General features: G+C 36.0%; 1 pseudogene; it reads left to right on the top strand.

Moving 5' to 3' along the window:
• Positions 1 to 11921: 11921 nt before the first annotated feature.
• Positions 11922 to 16181, top strand: LOC101696815 (phosphatidylinositol 4,5-bisphosphate 3-kinase catalytic subunit alpha isoform pseudogene; annotated as a pseudogene).
• Positions 16182 to 19947: the final 3766 nt, after the last annotated feature.

Here is a 19947-nt window from a genome sequence, read left to right as displayed (position 1 = left end):
GTTTATTTGTTTGTTTTTAATTTATATTGTTTTTATTTTGGCAGCACTGTGGAATGATCCCAGGGGCCCTCTATTGAACTACATCCTCAGCCACTTTTATTTTTTATTTTTAGACAGTGTGTCACTAAATATCCCAGACTGACCTTATCTCTTGGCTCAGTCTCCCAAGTAGCTGGTATTAAACACCTTGTTGACTTGGGTATTCTTCAGTGTCTTCCTGGCAGTACCTAATGTTGCCAAGTAAGTCTTCTCCTGGTAAGTATGGTTAGAGTTAAACATCTGTAAATTATCCAAAAGCTGTCTAAGATAAAAAAAAAATAAATAAACTCTCCCTAGTCCCAAGATATTTCTACCTTCATCCACCAACCATTTCCTCCCCTGCCCTCATCAAATGGCCAGGAACAACATAAATAGGCAAGATGTCATGAATACCAATCTTTCTTCCAGTAGCATGATTTTTATAACAAGTAGGAGAAGAGAAGGTTCTGTACATTGGAATAACAATGTTGCAATTATAGTTGAGCCAATGCAATCAACTATAATTTTAAAAGCTTAGTAAATATTACTTTTGATGTTTCTTTTATTTTTTATGAAGTTTCAAACCAGTCATCTCACAGTGCTAATATATATATATATATATATATATATATATATATATACATATATCTTCAGAAACAACATGAACAACTCTTTCCAGAAGACTCAAAGGAATTTTATATCAGACATAAAGGTAACATGAATAACATTTCTATAAATAAGAGAACCTAATCCTGTCATCAAGAGGGTTATCAGTATTTGAATATATCATCAAATTTATCATTTGAATAATACTGATGGCTAATACTTGGAGGTTTCAAAATGAAATTAATTAATTTTCCTCAAATTGTGTGTTGAATTTTAAATGTTGTTTCTTTTTTCTCTCTTAGAAAGACTATTTAACCAAGGAAACATTCATTTTATAGAGTAAAATTAAAATCATTATAAAGTTCTTCAATATATAATTAGATAAAACACTACTTTGGAATACACATTACATTTAAATTCTTATAGCTGAATACAATTCATTCAATTAAAAGCCTTGAGGAAAAAGAAAAGATTATTTTTAAAGGCAATAACAAAACAAAAACACTTACAGAGAGGCTTATATATGTTTAAAAGTTAATAGCAATCTATTTATGGTAACAAATATACTTTTATGGGCCATGTATATGCTTAAAAATGAAATTAAAAATGTTTTTGAAAAGCAGCTTGATTTCATGAATATTTTCAGAGGTCTGACCATATAATTTCTCTCAAAACAGTTTGTTGAATATTTTGATACAATATTTGTAAAGTAAAACACATCATTTAGTAATTTTACAAGTATCTGCTTTTAAAATGATATTCCACTCCACTTTAAAATCCCACTATTACAATGTCCCAAAGCATAGTTATTCTATCTAATTAAATGAAATTTTTTTGGTGTTCAAAATATAACCTATCTTATATTTTTAAGGCAGAGCATTGCAGGAAAGAAGCAAAAGAAAAGGAAGAAAAGGGGAAGGAGGGAAGAAAGGAAAATAATTAGAAAAAGGAAGATTTTAAAAACACAAGAAGAAGATAGTGGAACTAGTATATTATTAGAATGCAAACTTGTTTTTAAATGAGTTATCATAATGATGTGACAGAGATGAATGACAAATTATAAAACTATTCCAATAATATTCTTAAAGTTGGCAAATTTGGAAGACCACAGGAATTGTTTTTTAACAAAAATTATGGAAATAATCTTGAAGCAAAATTCAAATTGCAAAATTTCTCTAATTTTTGGTTGTATAATCACTTTCTCCACTAGCATGACACTTTTTTCTAATGTGAGAGAGTGATTCATTAAAGTTTTTATTTTCTCCAAGAAAGCCCTAAATTGAGGCTATTGGAACATAGTTTGCTTGCACGCTAAGGGAATCTCTGAGAGGCAGTGGAAGCAGCAACTGGTAAAGTTATATCTAGAAGGTGGCATGACATACTTTATTTTGCAGCCAAAAACAGGGGTATTGTACAAGGAAAATGTGCTAAGTTAGTTATTGGCAAAATGCTGAGTTACATAAGTATTTAAACCTATGTTCATGATCTGAACATATAATCTTCAACAGTAAGTCGTGGATGAATCACTTTTTTTTTCCAGTACTGGGAATGTACCCAGGGCCTTCAGCATGCCAGGCATGTGCTTTACCAATGAGCTACACCCTCACTCCTAGTTTTTTAATTGTGATAAATTACATAGAAATGTGCTGTTTTAACTATTAGGCATACAGTGCAATAGTATTAAGTACACTCATAATGTGCAACCATCATCCACCTCGTAATGTACACTCATAATGTGCATGGCTATCCACCTCCAGAACTTTTTCATCTCCCCAAAATGAAACTATAAAAGTTAAATCTTTAACTCCTCACGCATTCTTTCTTCCAGCTCCCGTCAAACACTATTCCATTTTCTGTCCCTATGTACCTGAGTACTCAAAATACTTCACAAAAAATAGAATCATACATATACAAAATTATCCTTTGTGTCTGGTTTGTTTCACTCAATCTTATGTGAATATAATTTCACTCAGGATTCAACTATGTAGAGGTTAAACCATTCTACAATACTATATACTATGTTAGGTTTTGATTTTTAAGCTTAAGTTTTATTATATATACACTATTTCATGTATCCATTCATACATCAATAGACATTTGGGTTGTTTGTATATTTGTTAAGCAGAGTTTAAAAAATTAATTGAAATAATAATAAACTAGGTTGAAAAAAGAAAATTATCCCCTTCAAAACCTGTAGTAGCCTGCACTTCTTGCTTTAATTTTATTTTTTAAAAATATATCTATTGGCATCATGCAGATGGCAGGCTTAAAATATATCTTCTTTTGGCATTCTAAAGACTTGCTCTAGAGGATCTTCAAATGCTCAACAGCAAAGAGAGAGATTATATATAGAGCAGAATCTTCCCTTGATTCATGTGATACATTTTTGAAATATTAATAAGTACACTAAACTAACAACTTGGATTTTTCTTTTACTTAAATCTGTATATGTGTGAAGATTAACATCTGTCCTAAGAGCACAGAAGATAGATGGGAAAAGTCCTGGCCTGGTAGATTTGAATCTAATAGAGAACAGCCCTGATATATTCTGGCTGTGTGATATTTTAAAGTTAGAGCTATAGGTTTTTAATTTTCATCTTTCAAAAAAAATTTTCATCTTTCAAATATGGGTATTGAATTATTTAAATGACTAAGATACAATTTTATGTGATAAGTTTATCAACACCTAAGAGAGGACTGCATTATACTGTTATCCCTTAGTATCCCCAAGGCTTAGTTCTAGGACCCCAGAATACCCCCACAGACACCAAAATCCATGGATGATTAAATCCCTTATGTAAAAGGGCATAGTGTTCATATATAACCCATACATAGCCTCCAGTATACTTTAAGTCATCTCCAGATTACTTAAGAGTATCTAACATAAATGCTATGTAAATAGTTGTACTGTTTAGGAAATAATGGTAATGAAAAAGTCTGTATATGTTAGTACAGACACTACCATGCTAGGCCTATATATGAAGTATGTCATGTGCAGTTGTTTGAATCTGCTGATGTGGAGCCTGTGAATACCCAGGGTCAGGGAATGAAGTGGGAGGAGATTATGGCCATGGATCTCTTCAATCTACTCTTTGGAAAATTTGAATTTTAAAGAGTTTTAAGAGATGGAAATAGCTGACACAGTGGTGTTAGGTCATAATATGGTAAGTACTGATAGGTCTGCTCTTAAGATTAAGCTCTTTGTGCTGCTCATTAATGTTTAAAAGTATAATGGGGCTCTGAAACTCAAAGGGTTTGAAGACTGCTGCCATAAAATATTTTATCCATTTTATATAATAAAATAACTTCACTTTATGCTTCAAAGATGATAAAATAGAGAAAATAGTTATTCAGATAATGTTGTATTCTTCCAGAAACACAATGTCATTGTTTGGCAAAAAGGAGGATGAAATTTATTTGGAAAATCTGCCCTAAGTAAACTGCAGTCATATATTTGTATGTCACTAGTATTGAGCACATGGCTCATGTCCAAGAAATTTGCTCAGGAAAAATATGCATCGACTTGGAAAATAAACAAAGAAAACAAAAACCCATGAAAGAAAGGGAGTGCTTCAGAATTCTTAACAGTCCAAAACATAACCCATGTGGATTATGGACTTGTCACTAAAAATTCCTTGTAAATATAGTAGTTTCATGGTTGAGAAAGAAGCTTGAATGGAGGAGGGCACGATGAGATCTGGATGTACTGGCCTAAAAGCTATTAAACTTGAGTACACAGAGGGTTTACATGTGGAATTTGTTTAAAATTATGATCTTTGACTACCCCTTGAAAGATTCTAATTATAAAAACCTGCAGTCTGCATTTTAACCAGCATCCCAGATGTGCTGATGTATGGTCTCCATAGATCATGTTCTGAGAAACACTATACAGTACTAAGAAAAATTGAGATAAGTTCTGATTGTTCTGCTGTGGGTTTCTGATTGTTTCTGATTGTGAGTGTCCGTCCCATCAAACCCGCAGCACAGTAATTTGGAAAGCACTGAAGTTAGGAGTGGGAACCATCGCTGATCTGCAGCATGTCCTGGCTGTTCTGGATGCTGTGGATCATCTCCAGGAGGATTTCTTTTTCTTTCTCAATAGCAGTTGCTGCTTCTCCCCGCAGCTCCAGCTTCAACCCACAGCTCCAGCTGGTCCAGGCTCTCCAGCAGGTGATCCAAGCGGTCAGCCATGGACAACAAGTGACAGAAGCGGCCCTCGTTGGCCTCTGAGATAAGTTTAATAAGATCATAGGAATCAAATGCTAAAATATAGACTAAAATGTGAAGAATGATTTACTTTTTCTGTTTATATGTAATAGAGGTTATACCAGATTGATATTAAAATAATAATAATAAATTAATCTACTATTTAGTAAAGAAGAATAAGGTGAGTTCATTGTGAAGGGGTTTGGAGTGTTAAAGCATGTGGATGGGTGGATTGCACAAAGGAAGGCTATTGTTATTGCTTCTTGGGAGAGATAACAAGTCAAAATCACTCTTGAAGATATATACCCATGATGATATGCAGAATTTAATGAAACTGTGTTTTCCTCTTTTAAGGATGTACCTACTCCACCTGCTCTTATGTCTGGTCTCTGTTCTCCAACACTCCATACAACAGGTAAGCACCATGAGCATGGCACAGAAAAACAGACTGAAGCTGTCTCTTCATGTAGCCCCTAAACATACAAGAAGTCCCCCTAAATGTATTTTTGTTGTCTAACCCTTAGAGTAACTAATCTTTATTAACCTGTGAAGAAAAATAAGAAGGCTTTAAGGAATGAAAGAAGGATAAATTGTGTTATTTATATTTAAAAGTAACAAGCATAATATATACAGTTTATATATTTATGGTATGGTACTAGATTTTAAAACGAGATTCAGAAATTCTCACTGGAAGAAATGATTTTACTATTTTGGCTTTCTGCTCCCTTTCTAGCAGTATTATTCCCATTTAATTAGCTTATTAATTTAAAAACATCAATTTTAAAATGTTATATATGCAACAGAATACTGTTAGCCCTTAAATAAGGAAGGAAACCCTGTCTTTTGTGATAACATGGATGAGCCTGGAGAACAATACATTAAGTGAAATAAGGTAGACATAGAAAGAAAAAGTACTGTATTATCTCACTTATGTGTGGACTCTAAAATAACCAAACTCAGAGAAGCACAAGTAGAAAGTGGTTGCCAGGGAGGAAGGGATTGTAAATTGGGAAGCTATAGGTTAAAGGGTACAAAATGTCAGTTAATCAAGATAAATAAGCTCTGAAGATCTAATGTACACCATGTCAACTATAGACCATGATGTTGTATACTTTAAGTATTGTATACTTGAAGTATTGTATTCTTGAAGTTTGTTAAGAGGGTAGATCTTAGTGTTCTCATCATAGAAAGAAAAAAAGAAAACAAGGAGAACAGTTGCTGTATGAGGTGATATATATGTTAATTACCTTGATTATGGTTGTATTTGTCAGTTTTTGTTGCTAGGAGAAAGTACTGACATATACAACTTCAAGGAGAAAAGGTTCATTTAACTCACAGCTTCAGGGGGTTAAGTTCATAGTCAGTTGGCTCCAAAGCATAAATGGTGAAAAAAGAGAGAGAGAGAGAGAGTTATAGAGAGAAAGAGATTGATTCTCCAAAGGCACACCAGCTCCCATCTTTTAAGAGTACATTCAGCTATGAACATCATGGATTAATCCACTGATGAGTACAGTGGCCCCATGCCCTGGTCACTTATGAGAGTTTAATTTCTGAACACATGATACTTCTGGGGGACATTTTAGATCTAACCCATAACAGTGGTGATCACATTAAAATCGCAATACAATTTTTGATATTCTAAAATATCAAATTATGCACTGCAAATACATTAAATTTTATTTTAACAGTTGTATCTGATTAACACCAGAAATGAAGTCTTGCCAAGTATGGTGGTCCACACCAAAACCCCAAAACTCTAGAAAGCTGAGGCAGGAAGACTGTAAGTTTGGGCCCAGCCTGGGCAACTTAGCAAGACCCTGTCTCAACATAAAAAATAAAGAAGGCTAGGTATCTTGCTCAGTTGAAGGCCCTAGGTTCGATCCCCATTAACAAGAAAGAAAGAAAGTTATCTTTGGGTAATCACTGTATAAGGCTTGAGGATAAACCCAAAGGACAATATTTCATTATGAAATTTAGACCAAAAGACTAAATGTTTTCATTTTTACATGCCTTTCACTTAGGATAGCATTTCATTGTCTGACTTAAACCCTGAAAGAAAAGAGGTACAGAATATAATCCTTCATCTTCACAATGAAGCAAGGTCATCAGTAACACCATTTGCAAGTGATATGTTGAAAATGGTAAGATAAACACACAGAAGAAAAAAACTGTAAAATCCTTCATCAACATTTCCTCTCAACCAAGAAGTAAACCTTTAAGTCTCATTTCTAATTAATCCATGTAAGGTTTTCTACAAACTTCAACTAAATTCTATTTCATTTTCCAAGAACATGCTCATCACACCTTCCATAAGCCATTCTGTCCATTTGAAACACCCACTTTCCTCTACACCATCTCATCTCTCTTGATAGAAACCTTACTTGTATTTGGAAACCCATATCAAATGTTCTCTTTTATACAAATTCTTCATAATACTTTCAATCAGATGAAATTTATTTGGGGAAGGCAAGAGGATGGTGGATATAGTTATTCTCCCAATTCTTTTGAACCCCTAATCCTCCAGTGACACATTCTGTTTTTGTTGTTATTGTGATAAGATTTGATGTAGGTATACCCCAGTTTAAAATACCATGTTTTTCATATTCCAGAGGCCAAAATGCAATTATGTCTGAAATGTCCTAGCTGGGCTGTAGGCAGGAGAACTAGGCCTACTCAAATGATTTTTCCCTAGAACTATGTAACATTGCTCCCAACAGGTATTGCTATTGTAATATTAATTGTTTTCAAATATTGTGATAAAAGAAACACACATTAGTTTCCTTCCTAAGCGATGATGTCATGTAAATTCCACAGGAAAGAAAAATCAAAAGGAAGGAAAGATTTCTCATATATCTAGATTGAGCACAGTATATTTGTCCATAATGCTTTCCCAAAGACTGAATAAATATCTTTCTTAGAAAAATGCACACACCTACCTCAAATTTTTTTCTGGATATTAAATAAAAAAGGTTTTTTGCTTTGAAACATTAATGTTCTTCCTTCCATCTTATTCTTGTTTTTTTTTTACTGCAAATTGTTTTGAAAAGGAAAAATTCTATTAATACATCCATCCTATTATGCTTTGGATATGCTAATATCCAAATAGGATATTAGCATATCCTATTATGTTCCTATTATGCAATCTACTAAAGATTCTAATTTGGTCCTTGGGAATTATTTCTACAATTGGAAAGAGTTCTTTTTCTGTTAGTGTATTACGTGGTAATGTGACACCAAAAACAGGCAACAACACACAGAGTGATTAAAGAATAATTCAGTAATGAAGCACAAGTCCACATCGTTACCACTGTTTGTTTATTAGGAACTAAATCATTCAACTGGATTCCACTTCTTTCTGCTTATCCAATACAGGTTTATTCCTTCAAATGAAACAAAAATTAGGAAATTTATGGAAATAAGCCCAAACTACTCTCATACATTAAAGTTCCATTTCCAATCCACAATCAACCCACTTTCCACTTAGATTTTTAATAAAGTAGTACTTAAACATAAGAGACATAAATTGCCTTTTATGTCTACTTGGTGACCTACTGCTTAATAAATTCTTCAGCTAAATGAGAGCCTCAAAAATTTTATTTATTTTTTTTAATTTTTTATCTTAATATAATACAAGTAGATATTAATGAAGAAAATGTAAAACCTGTTCTATGAAAAATTAATTTTTCATAACAAAAATGATTAGAGAATAACAATGGTAAATACACTGTGCATCATAATGTAAAAAGAATATATTTTCATTTGCTAATCTTTCAGCTCATTTCCTAATAATACTATACCTTTTTTTTGCTTAAAACATTTTAAGTATTTGCAAAGCATCTCACATTCTGTATAATTTTGAACAATTTCTTCCTACTTCACAGTATTTTTTATTCTTTTTGGTCTTTATTTTCACTTACAGTTTCTCACACCAGAGATATAATGCGATAATTACATGTGTATTTGATTTATTTCACTTAAGAGTATGTTCTCAAGGTAAATCCACTTACCTAGAAATGTCTCGTTTATCCATCTTTATAGCTGAATACTATGCCAATATATAAAAAATCTTTCTTTATCCAGTCATCAATTGGTGGGCATTTAGGTTGTTTCCAAGATTTAGCTATTACAAACTGTGCTGCTATAAACATGGGTGCACATATATCTCTGTGGTATGATGATTTTAACTCTTTTGGAAAGATACCCGAAAGGGAGAATAGGGACCTCTAATCCTGGTTTCTTGAGGAATCTCCACAATGATTTCCACAGCAGTTGTAGAGTGGGAACAAAATTTTAACCAGCCCCCAGACAAAGGACTAATATCTAGAACATATAAAGAATTGAAAAACATCAGTCCACCAAAATATAAAGACTCAATTCAAAAATGGGCATCTGAGATGAATACACACTTCTCAGATGAAGTAGAAACAGCAAATAAATACATAAAAAAGTGTTCAACATCATTGGTCATTTGAGAGATGCAAATTAAAACAATGCTGAGATTCCATCTCACTCCAGAAAGAATGGCTATTATCAAGAAATCGACCAACAACAAATGCTAGTGGAGCTATGGGGGGAAAGAAACCCTTCTTCACAAATTATTTAAAAATAAAAAAATTACTGATGATGCCTAGCCACACTGCTTATAAAAATAGCACACATTGCTAAATACATTACATTTCATCTCTTGTTTTGTAGGTTTCTTTCTAAACAGTTGTTTTTGTTTGTTGTCAAAATATTGTATCCTTGACTGAATGTTTTCTTTATGCTTTGGGGGATAAGCATGCAATATTCCCTTATTAATTAACAAATGTAAAGGTATGGAATTTTCAAAGGGATGAATACATTCCATTTGCAGCCTGCTGATGACACCCTTTTGTGGCCTCTTTTAATCTGGTGATGCCCTCCTCAGCAAACTAATTAATACTTTTCAAGCTATTTCATTTTTAAAACCAAACTACAATTAGGAAAATCATTGTACACAAAAATGAATCTCAGAATATTAGAATTATACAATGCCATAGGGCATTGAGAAGGACATAAAGATTTTGACTCATGGCAATTTATGAACTGCCACTTTCCAGCAGAATAATGCTCCCTACAAAAGTCTCCAAAATATTCTAGGGAAACTAGAATAAAACCTTAAGAAAGTCATGTACTCATCTATGGAAGATCCTTGAGATCGGAGAAGCTACAGACCACACACTGAAGCAGTACAAGCAAGCCAGTGTGAGGAAAGAATGATACCATAATGTTCAGAAGCAAGGAAAATAGATTTGAGCAGGCATGGTGGCAGACACCTATAATCTCAGCACTCTGGGAGCCTGAGAAATGGGGATCTCAAGTTCAAACCCCGCCTGGGAAATTTAACAACTTAGCAAGACCCTGCCTCAAAATGTAAAATTTTTTTTAAAAAGCTGAAGATGTTGGCAGGGGATTTAGCTCAGTGGTTTCGGCGCCCGCCTTGCAAGCACAAGGTCCTGAGTTTGATCCCCAGTACCAAAAAAAAAAAAAGCTGAAGATGTTATTCAGTATTGAATAACAGGAAAAAACTGTGAATGTATTAAGGACTTTCAATCTGAGAAGATTTTTATTTTTTTTCAGTCATCATCTCCTCTTTAGTACACAGCCATATGTGGAGCAATTTCCATAACTTCTCAGCCATCTGATTATATTAACACTCAGTCCAACCTAGTTTTAAAAAGCATTCAAATATAGTGTAAAAAGGACTCTAATTCCCTTGATGTGTAGGATGGGGAAAGGACAAGAATAGTGGCAGGAAGTGTCTTATATAACTCCCTGAATGTCAGTGAGGCAAAAGGTGACCACCGCTGATTTTATTTGTGCTCAAACTGATCCTGTGTGCTGTTTTTACCTTTTGTTTTCATACTGGTCTTTATTTAGCTGTGCCTCATTTGGCACTCTCTCAATTCTATGTTCTCACTTAGATCTCCAAATGGACAATCCTGTTTGGTGGACATTAGGACAGCCATATTGCACTTAACTTTCCTCTTTGCCTTCACCTGGAGCTCTAGACAACACCTAAGCTCTCCTTTGTGCTTCTGAGGGAGCCAGCTATGGTGGTATAGCTGATACCAGTTTCATGGCCTTGTCCACTGGGCCAGGGCTGTTCTTTCTCTCCAGGTACAAGCTACTAATGGCTTTCTGAAATCTCCCAATTTCCATTAGGCACAAACATTTGTGTTCAAATGAACCCACAATGCTTAAGCCATACCTCTTCAGCTCTACCTACCAAGAATTTCCCACCTTCTGTTCTGGAAGTGGCAGCCATGTGTCTAGGACTCTGCAGATCAGCACACATCCAGCGAAGAACTCAAGGTCCCTGTTTGGAAACCCTTCCCATCTCTAGAGTCCACCCTCCTTTGCATGTCTTGGAGTGGGTGGGAGAGAAAACAAACTGGCCCCTGAAAGCTCTTGTCTTGGTCCTTTTCCTAGTCTTACTCTATAAATTAAGAAGAAATGGGGCTCACATAATAATCCCAGGGGTGCTGTATCACAGAATCAGATTATCTCCCTCCTGGTACAACAATGACTGATTTCTCCAGCAAATCAAATCAACGTGAAGGAGACTGCTGTCACAACCAAATTTTTCCATACTGGTTTCAACAAATCAACTACGAAAAACACCTTTGTGATAACTAGATATTTGAATATGGATTCTTGTTAAATGATATTAAGAAATTATTATTTGTTTTATTAATTGTGGTATCATTGTTATGTTTTAAAAAGAAGCCATTCTCAGACATGCTGAGTGGAGTATTTATGAGTTATGGGGCATGACATCTGGGATTTATGAGTTTAGGAAATTAGTAGAATGAAAAATTGAGAGTAGCGGTAAAGAAAATAAAAAAGGCAAAATACGGCTAGGCTGTCAAAACAAGGTGATGATGACATGGGGCTCAATAAACTATTCTATTTCTGGGACTATTTGAAATTTTCCAACAAAAATGTTTTGGGGGGGGCTGGGGCTAGGGCCGCTGGCGAGGCAGGGCTCAGGCCCGGCCGGGCAGGTCCGGAGGTTGGCGGGGGGTGTGGGGTGTGGTCCGTGCCTCGTGCTCTCCTCTCCCTGGACCCTGAGGTTAATGCCACCACCCGCAGGGCTGGACCCCGACGCAGTTAGAGCCGCGGAGCCTGGAGAAGCCCGGAGCGTTACTGCTTTGGAACAGCCATAGATGTAATTACATAAAGTAGTTTTATATGTAAAACTTGCAGAGGATCAGAACAATGCCTCCAGGACCATCACCAGGTAAACTGTGGGGCATCCACTTGATGCCCTCAAGAATCCTAGTAGAGTGTTTACTACCAAATGGAAAGATCGTGACTAGAATGCCTCCATGAGGTTACATTAATAACCATAAAGCATGAACTATTTAAGGAAGCAAGAAAATACCCTCTCCATCAACTTCTTCAAGATGAATCTTCTAACATTTTCTCGTTACCCAAGAAGCAGAAAGAGAAGAGTTTTTTTGATGAAACAAGACGACTTTGTGACCTTCGGCTTTTTCAGTCCTTTTTAAAAGTAATTGAACCAGTAGGCAACCGTGAAGAACCTCAGTCGAGAAATTGGTTTTGTTATCGACATGTCAGTGTGTGAATTTGATGTGGTTAAAGATCCAGAAGTACAGGACTTCTGAAGAAATATTTTGAATGTTTGCAAAGAAGCTGTGGATCTTAGGGATCTCAATTCACCTCATAGTATAGCAATGTATGCCTATCCTCCAAATGTAGAATCTTCACCAGAACTGCCAAAGCACATATACAATAAATTAGATAAAGGTCAAATAATTGTGGTGATTTGGGTAATAGTTTCTCCAAATAATGCCAAACAGAAGTATATTTTGAAAATCAACCATGACTGTGTACCAGAACAAGTAATTGCTGAAGCAATCAGGAAAAAAACCTCGAAGTATGTTGTTATCCTCTGAACAACTAAAACTCTGTGTTTTAGAATATCAGGGAAAGTATATTTTAAAAGTATGTGGGTGTGATGAATACTTCCTAGAAAAAATATCCCCTGAGACAGTATAAGTATATAAGAAGCTATATAATGCTTGGGAGGATGCCCAATTTGATGCTGATGGCTAAAGAAAGCCTTTACTCTCAACTGCCAATGGACTGTTTTACAATGCCATCCTATTCCAGAGGCATCTCTACAGCTACACCGTATATGAATGGAGAAACATCTACAAAATCCCTTTGGGTTATAAATAGTGCACTCAGAATAAAAATTCTTTGTGCAACTTATGTAAATGTAAATATTCGAGACATTGGTAAGATCTATGTTCCAAAGGTTATCTACCACAGAGGAGAACCCTTATGTGACAATGTGAACACTCAAAGAGTACCTTGTTCCAATCCTAGGTGGAATGAATGGCTGAATTATGATATATACATTCTTGATGTTTCTCATGCTACTCAACTTTGCCTTTCCATTTGCTCTGTTAAAGCCTGAAAGGGTGCTAAAGAGGAGCACTGTCCATTGGCCTGGGGAAATATAAACTTGTTTGATTACACAGACACCCTAGTATCTAGAAAAATGGCTTTGACTCTTTGGCCAGTACCTCATGGATTAGAAGATTTGCTGAACCCTATTGGTGTTACTGGGTCAAATCCAAACAAAGAAACTCCATGCCTAGAGTTGGAGTTTGATTGGTTGTGCAGTGTGGTAAAGTTTCCAGATATGTCAGTGATTGAAGAGCATGCAAATTGGTCTGTATCCCAAGAAGCAGGATTTAGTTATTCACATGCAGGACTGTGTAGCAGACTAGCTCGAGACAATGAATTAAGAGAAAATGACAAAGAACAGCTCCAAGCAATTTGTACAGGAGACTCTCTATCTGAAATCACTGAGCAAGAGAAAAATTTTCTGTGGAAAAACAGACACTATTGTGTAACTACCCCTGAAATTCTACCTAAATTCCTTCTGTCCATTAAATGGAATTCTAGAGATGAAGTAGCTCAGATGTATTGCTTAGTAAAATATTGGCCCCTGATCAAACCTGAGCAGGCAATGGAGTTTCTGGACTGTAATTACCCAGATCCTATGGTTAGAGGTTTTGCTGTTTGATACTTGGAAAAATATTTGACAGATGACAAGCTTTCTCAGTACCTAATTCAGCTAGTACAGGTCCTAAAATATGAACAATATTTGGATAACCTGCTTGTGAGATTTTTTTACTCAAGAAAGCACTAACAAATCAAAGGATTGGACACTTATTCTTCTGGCATTTAAATCTGAGATCCATAATAAAACAGTCAAAAATTGTCTGATTTTGGAATCCTATTGTAGTGCCTGTGGGATGTATCTGAAGCACCTGAGTAGGCAAGTTGAAGCTATGGAAAAGCTCATTAACTTAACTGACATTCTCAAGGAGGAGAAGAAGGATGAGACACAAAAGGTACAGATGAACTTTTTAGTTGAGCAAATGAGGCAACCAGATTTCATGGATGCTCTACAGGGCTTTCTGTCTCCTCTAAACCCTGCTTATCAAGTAGGAAATCTCAGGCTTGAAGAGTGTCGAATTATGTCTTCTGCAAAAAGGGCATTGTGGTTGAATTGGGAGAACCCAGACATCGTAACAGAGTTACTGTTTCAAACAATAAGATCATCTTTAAAAATGGGGATGATTTACACTAAGATATGCTAATGCTTCAAATTATTCACATTATGGAAAATATCTGGCAAAATCAAGGTCTTGATCTTCGAACGTTGCCTTACGGTTGTCTATCAATCAGTGACTGCATAGGTCTTTTTGAGGTGGTAAGAAATTCTCACACTATCATGCAGATTCAGTGCAAAGGGGGCCTGAAAAGTGCACTGCAGTTCAATAGCCACACATCCGTGGCTCAAAGACAAGAGCAAAGAAGAAATATATGATGCAGTCATTGACCTCTTTACACATTCATGTGTTGGATATTGCGTGACTACCTTCATTTTGGGAATTGGAGACCATCACAATAGTAACATGGTGAAAGATGGACAACTACTTCATATAGATTTTGGACACTTTTTGGATCACAAGAAGAAACAATTTGGTTATAAACAAGAACGTGTGCCATTTGTTTTGATGCAAGATTCCTTAATAGTGATAAGCAAAGGGGCCCAAGAATGTACAAGACCAGAGAATTTGAAAGGTTTCAGGAGATGTGTTACAAGGTGTATCTAGCTATTCAGCAGCATGCCAATCTCTTCATAAATCTTCTCTCAATGATGCTTGGCTCTCAAATGCCAGAACTACAATCTTTTGATGACATCACATATATTCAAAAGACCCTAGCCTTAGATAAAACTGACCAAGAGGCTTTGGAATATTTCATGAAACAAATGAATGATCCACATCATGGTGGCTGGACAACAAAAATGGATTGGATCTTCCACACAATTAAGCAGCATGCATTGAACTGAAATGAGAAGTGAGAAACTGAAAGTTCAATATCTGGATTCTTCACTGCACTGTTAATAACTGACAGCAGGCAAAGACTGATTGCATAGGAATTGCACAATCTATGAACAATGCTAGAACTTACAGCAAGAAACAGAAATAAAATACTATATAATTTAAATAATGTAAATGCAAACAGGGTTCGATATCACTAAACTAGTTCATTTCAAAGTTAAGCTTTAGAATAATGCTCAATTTCATGTTATGTCTTAAGTCCAAAAAAAGGTAAACTTTGAAGAGTTTTTACATCTTTTTTTAAAAAACAAAACAAAAACCCCCAAAACATATAGAAATGATGGAGAAGAAAAACGAATGATGTTCTGTGTCCTGCAAATGTTCTGTGTTTTGAAAGGTGGATACAACAAAGCCTGTTACTGCGTTAGGTCTAAGTAAAATGGAGTTCATGTTAAATTACACAAGATTGGAAAAGAATGAAAACTTTTGATTTTCCCATTGTTGTTCAATTTACAATTTGAAGTGGGTTTTTTGACTCATTGTTTAATGAAGAAAAATGCTTGGGGTAGAAGGGACTCTTGAGATTTCACTAGAGACTTTTTCTTTTTAATAAATCAAATCTTTTGATTATTTGGGGTCTTATCTGCAGATTTTAGAAGCTGTCACAAATGAGAAAAACAAAGTTTTTTAACCATGTCTTGATTATTTTTAAATATCCTTGTCCTGAAGGTGTATGTGCAACAACAGGTCCAGGCATTTATAGAAATTGTAGAAAGTGCTCTGAATAAAATGTTGGAGATTCCAGCCAATTTTGTCTAAATTTCTAAAGGGGTAGGAAGGAACCAACTCATGTTTATTTTACATGCAGTCTTTACCTAAAAGCAACTATGTTTTTTGTAACCTTTCCTTCATCATTCTTTACCACATTAACTTTCACCAAGCTATTACAAAATATTTTAATTTATTGATTAAACTGGCTGCTTAGAAACTCAACAAATTAAACCTAAGAACTTTATATATCAATTTTAAGTGTATAATAAAAGAAAATATTCTTCTAATAGAGTCCTCAAAACCATGTCAAGATAAATTGTGGAATGCAGATATATTAATGATTAATGTTTATTTTTATGAACTGTGCCAATATTAGTTAATTTCTACTCTTGTGTTTTAATGGGATCATTACCAATGAGAGACAAAGGGACTGGACTGCTCATTCCTTGTTTGCATGTAAGAGACTTTTTCTTCTTGTCCCTCTCTGTGTCTGCTGTCTCTTGTCTCTGTATCAGCTCCTGTGGCTTCTGTCACCTGACCAAAGGCAGACAGATAGTGGAAGGGAAGAGAGGTGAGGTGTTCCTGCCATTTGCCTTGGTATGGTTCAGACGATGGCTGCATCCCTCCGGGTTGCAGTCATAGTCTTTCCTTAATAACACAATTTTCTCCTCTTGACCCTTCAGGCAGCTGGATAGTTCCTGAGCTCACTAAGATCTTGTCTAGATCACGTCACTTCATCAGCTCCTCTGTGAATAGTTTCTTCATTACTTACTTCAGAATTCAGCTGAGTGTGTCTTCTCTCCGCTCTCATGAGCCTGACTAAAAGGGAACTGAGGGTAGGACGTCAAACCACAAGCTGAGAATCTAACTTCTTGTGAGGGTGGGGGTGGCCCAGACATATAACTGTCCAATCCAGTCCAATATGTCCAGACATATTGTGTGAGTTAAGTGCCGGAAGGATTTAGCTCAGTGGTTTCACCACCTGCTGAGCAAGCGCAAGGACCCGAGTTTGATCCCCACTAACAAAAGCAAAAAAACTGTGTCAGTTAAGAACTTTTGTGGGCAATAGATGTAGAATAATGGCAAATACAACTAGATTGTCAAAACTAGGTGATAGTGACATGAAGCTCCTTGTCCATTACAAACATAACTCTAACAATTTTCCATGTTTATAATGAATATGTTTGATCATCTTCTACCTTTCTGATACCACCATATATTGATTTTACTGAGACAAAAATAAAGTCAATAATTTCTCTAAATTTTACAAGAACTGCACATTCTTTCCTGTCTCACTAGTCTTTCTAGTCTTTTTCTTTAGGCAGAGATTTTAAGCTTACATTATAAAAGCAGACTCTAATTTAAAACTACAATATCTTGCTCAAGAGATTCAGAAGGAAAGTTTTAATACTTTCTCAACTCTGAGCACATGAAGCTTAGTTGGATATTTCATGTATAATTGGGAAAAAATATAATGCATGTATTAAAAGTTAGTGGGAGTAAAATATAAAAAAAATTTATCTTTTAAATAGTTAAATAATATGTTAAATGTGCTGAGTCAGTATACATTTACTATGGGAAGCAGAATTTGCCCAAGATGAGAAAAATTTGAAGCTGAGTACAGTGGCACAAGTCTAAATGCCCCACCTACTCAGGGGGCTAAAGTAAGAGGGTCATAACAAGATCAGACAGGACAACTGAGTGAGTTCCTGTTTCAAAATAAAATTCTACAAAGGAGCTGGAGATGTAGCTCAGTGATAGAGTACTTGCCAAGCATGCATAAGGCCTTAGGTTCAATTCTAGTAGAACCTACCCAAAAATATCAATAGAAAAATTTCACTTATTTTGAATAATTTAGGTGAACAGTTATTAATTTATTAAATAATCTTACTGCATATATACCTCTTTCTAATAATAGCACATGTGTAAAGGTTCCACTCTGTGGCAGGTTTTGTGCTAAGCACTTTACATGGATTTTCTCATACATGTGGGTACTGCATGCACAGGCACCATCATATGTGCCATAACCTTCAAACAGCACAATGACAACTATTTTTATTTCCACTTTGGAGATGAAGTAGATTATTGAGCCAGTAGTACCTAGCCAACAAGAGACTGAACCCAAGTTTGAACCCAGGCTCTCTGACCTCTCGCTCATGTGCCTAACTGAAATGGAAATCTCCTTTCAGAAAGATCCCTTTTGTTCAAAATTAACCTTTTCTGGACCTTAACCATCCTGTCTCTTAAGAGTTTTCTTCATCAGCTATCTGCTCTTTCTCCACTATTATTAGATTTTTTTTCTTCCCAATAGAGTAAAGGCAAAAATTGTACATTAACTTAGAAAGAAAAGGTCTAATTCACTGAGTTTCATAAAGCTCCATTAGATAATAAATAGCACTTTATGGACACTTCTAATAAAAAGCAAAAAAGAAGGTAGGGGGCCAGGGATTTAGCTCAGTGGTTTCGCTGCCTGCCTCACAAGTGCAAGGTCTCGAGTTTGATTCCCGGTACCAAAAAAAAAAAGGAGGTAGGAGAGTCAGTTTCTCAACCCTGATACCAGTTCCTCTGCTTTCTTCACTAACAGTCATGTGGGCTGAGCATAGGACAGAGTGCGAATCTCTGCACCTGGAGAGGCACGCTGGTGCCACCATTGCTGGAAAAGGCTGCTGGTCCCTGTATCTTAAAATGCACAGATGAGCAGGAAAGGCAACAGGTCTCAGCAGAGAAGGACAAAGTGGTAACAACAGAAACCACTAGAGATTTCTGTACCCAACCCAAGCAAGGTGGGCCAGCAAGCAGGAAATGTTAGCCTGGAAGAACAGAAAAGCTGGTAGTGTCCTGAGGAGCATTCCTTACCAGCAGCCAGTGACCAGAGACATGGATGTGTAACCATATCCAGTTGAGGCATGATCCTGTAACCAGAGCAGGGGACTGCAAGGTAGTCAAAAAGCTTGAAAAATGATTCTATGTGAGAGAGAACATAGGAGGAGTAGCAAGCAACATTCAGAAACTAGAGAACTCTGGAGAAACACTACTAAATACCATGTGAAGTGGAAGTCAGGACAACTGCTAGCAGAATTGTATTCACTACCATTTGTAGGACACCACCCAGGAAGCCTTCATCATACCTTGTCAGAATTTGCAAACTCCTGGAATCTCTTACAAGGGTAAATATAAAGCATCCATGATAGTGGCTGTGGGTGGTGGCACACACCTATAATCTCAGCATACTGAAATGGTGAGGCAGTAGGATTACAAGTTTGATCCCAGTCTGAGCAACTAAGAAATTTAGCAAAATCCTGTCTCAAAATGGAAATAATAAATAAATAAATAAGAAGGGCTGGGAATGTGGCTGTGCAAAAGCCCTGGGTCCCATCCCTAGAACCACAAAAAAATAATTAATTAATTAATTAGTTAATTAAATGAAAAAAATACAATTGTCCCAGATTTGGAATAAATCTTGATGTGAGGGGTGTGGTGTAGGGGGTGGAAGTGGGGGTGGGAATTTCCGAGAGTTCCCCAATTATAGACTGTTCATCAAGCAGCTGAGAGATATCACACACTCTCAGGTGATGAGGTCAGAAAAAGTCTAAATCTGAGTGGCTGCTGTGCTAGTTTCCTGGGGCTACACTGTAACAATTTACCACAAACTGGGTGACTTAAAGAAACAGCAATTTATTTTCTCACAGAGCTGGAGACTAGAAATCCAAAATCAAGGTATTGGCAGTGGAGGTATTTTTGTTAGCTCTGGGACTGAGTCAGCTGCAGGCCTCTCACATGATTTATGGTGCTGCTGTCTTTGGATTCCATGGCTTGTGGCTCCTTCAGGCTGATTTCTGCCTCCTGCCTCACCTGTCCTCCCTCTGCATGTGCTTTCTCTGTATCTGTAGGTCTCTCCCTCCTCATAAAGTTACCAGTTACTAGATTTAGG

This window comes from Heterocephalus glaber, unplaced genomic scaffold, assembly GCF_053883595.1.
Source record: "Heterocephalus glaber isolate CG9 unplaced genomic scaffold, H.glaber_assembly_v1.0 deba00001523, whole genome shotgun sequence".
Taxonomy (NCBI): Eukaryota; Metazoa; Chordata; class Mammalia; order Rodentia; family Bathyergidae; genus Heterocephalus; species Heterocephalus glaber.
Note: the sequence above shows the minus strand (reverse complement) of the source record. Positions and strands in the feature narration are given on the sequence as shown.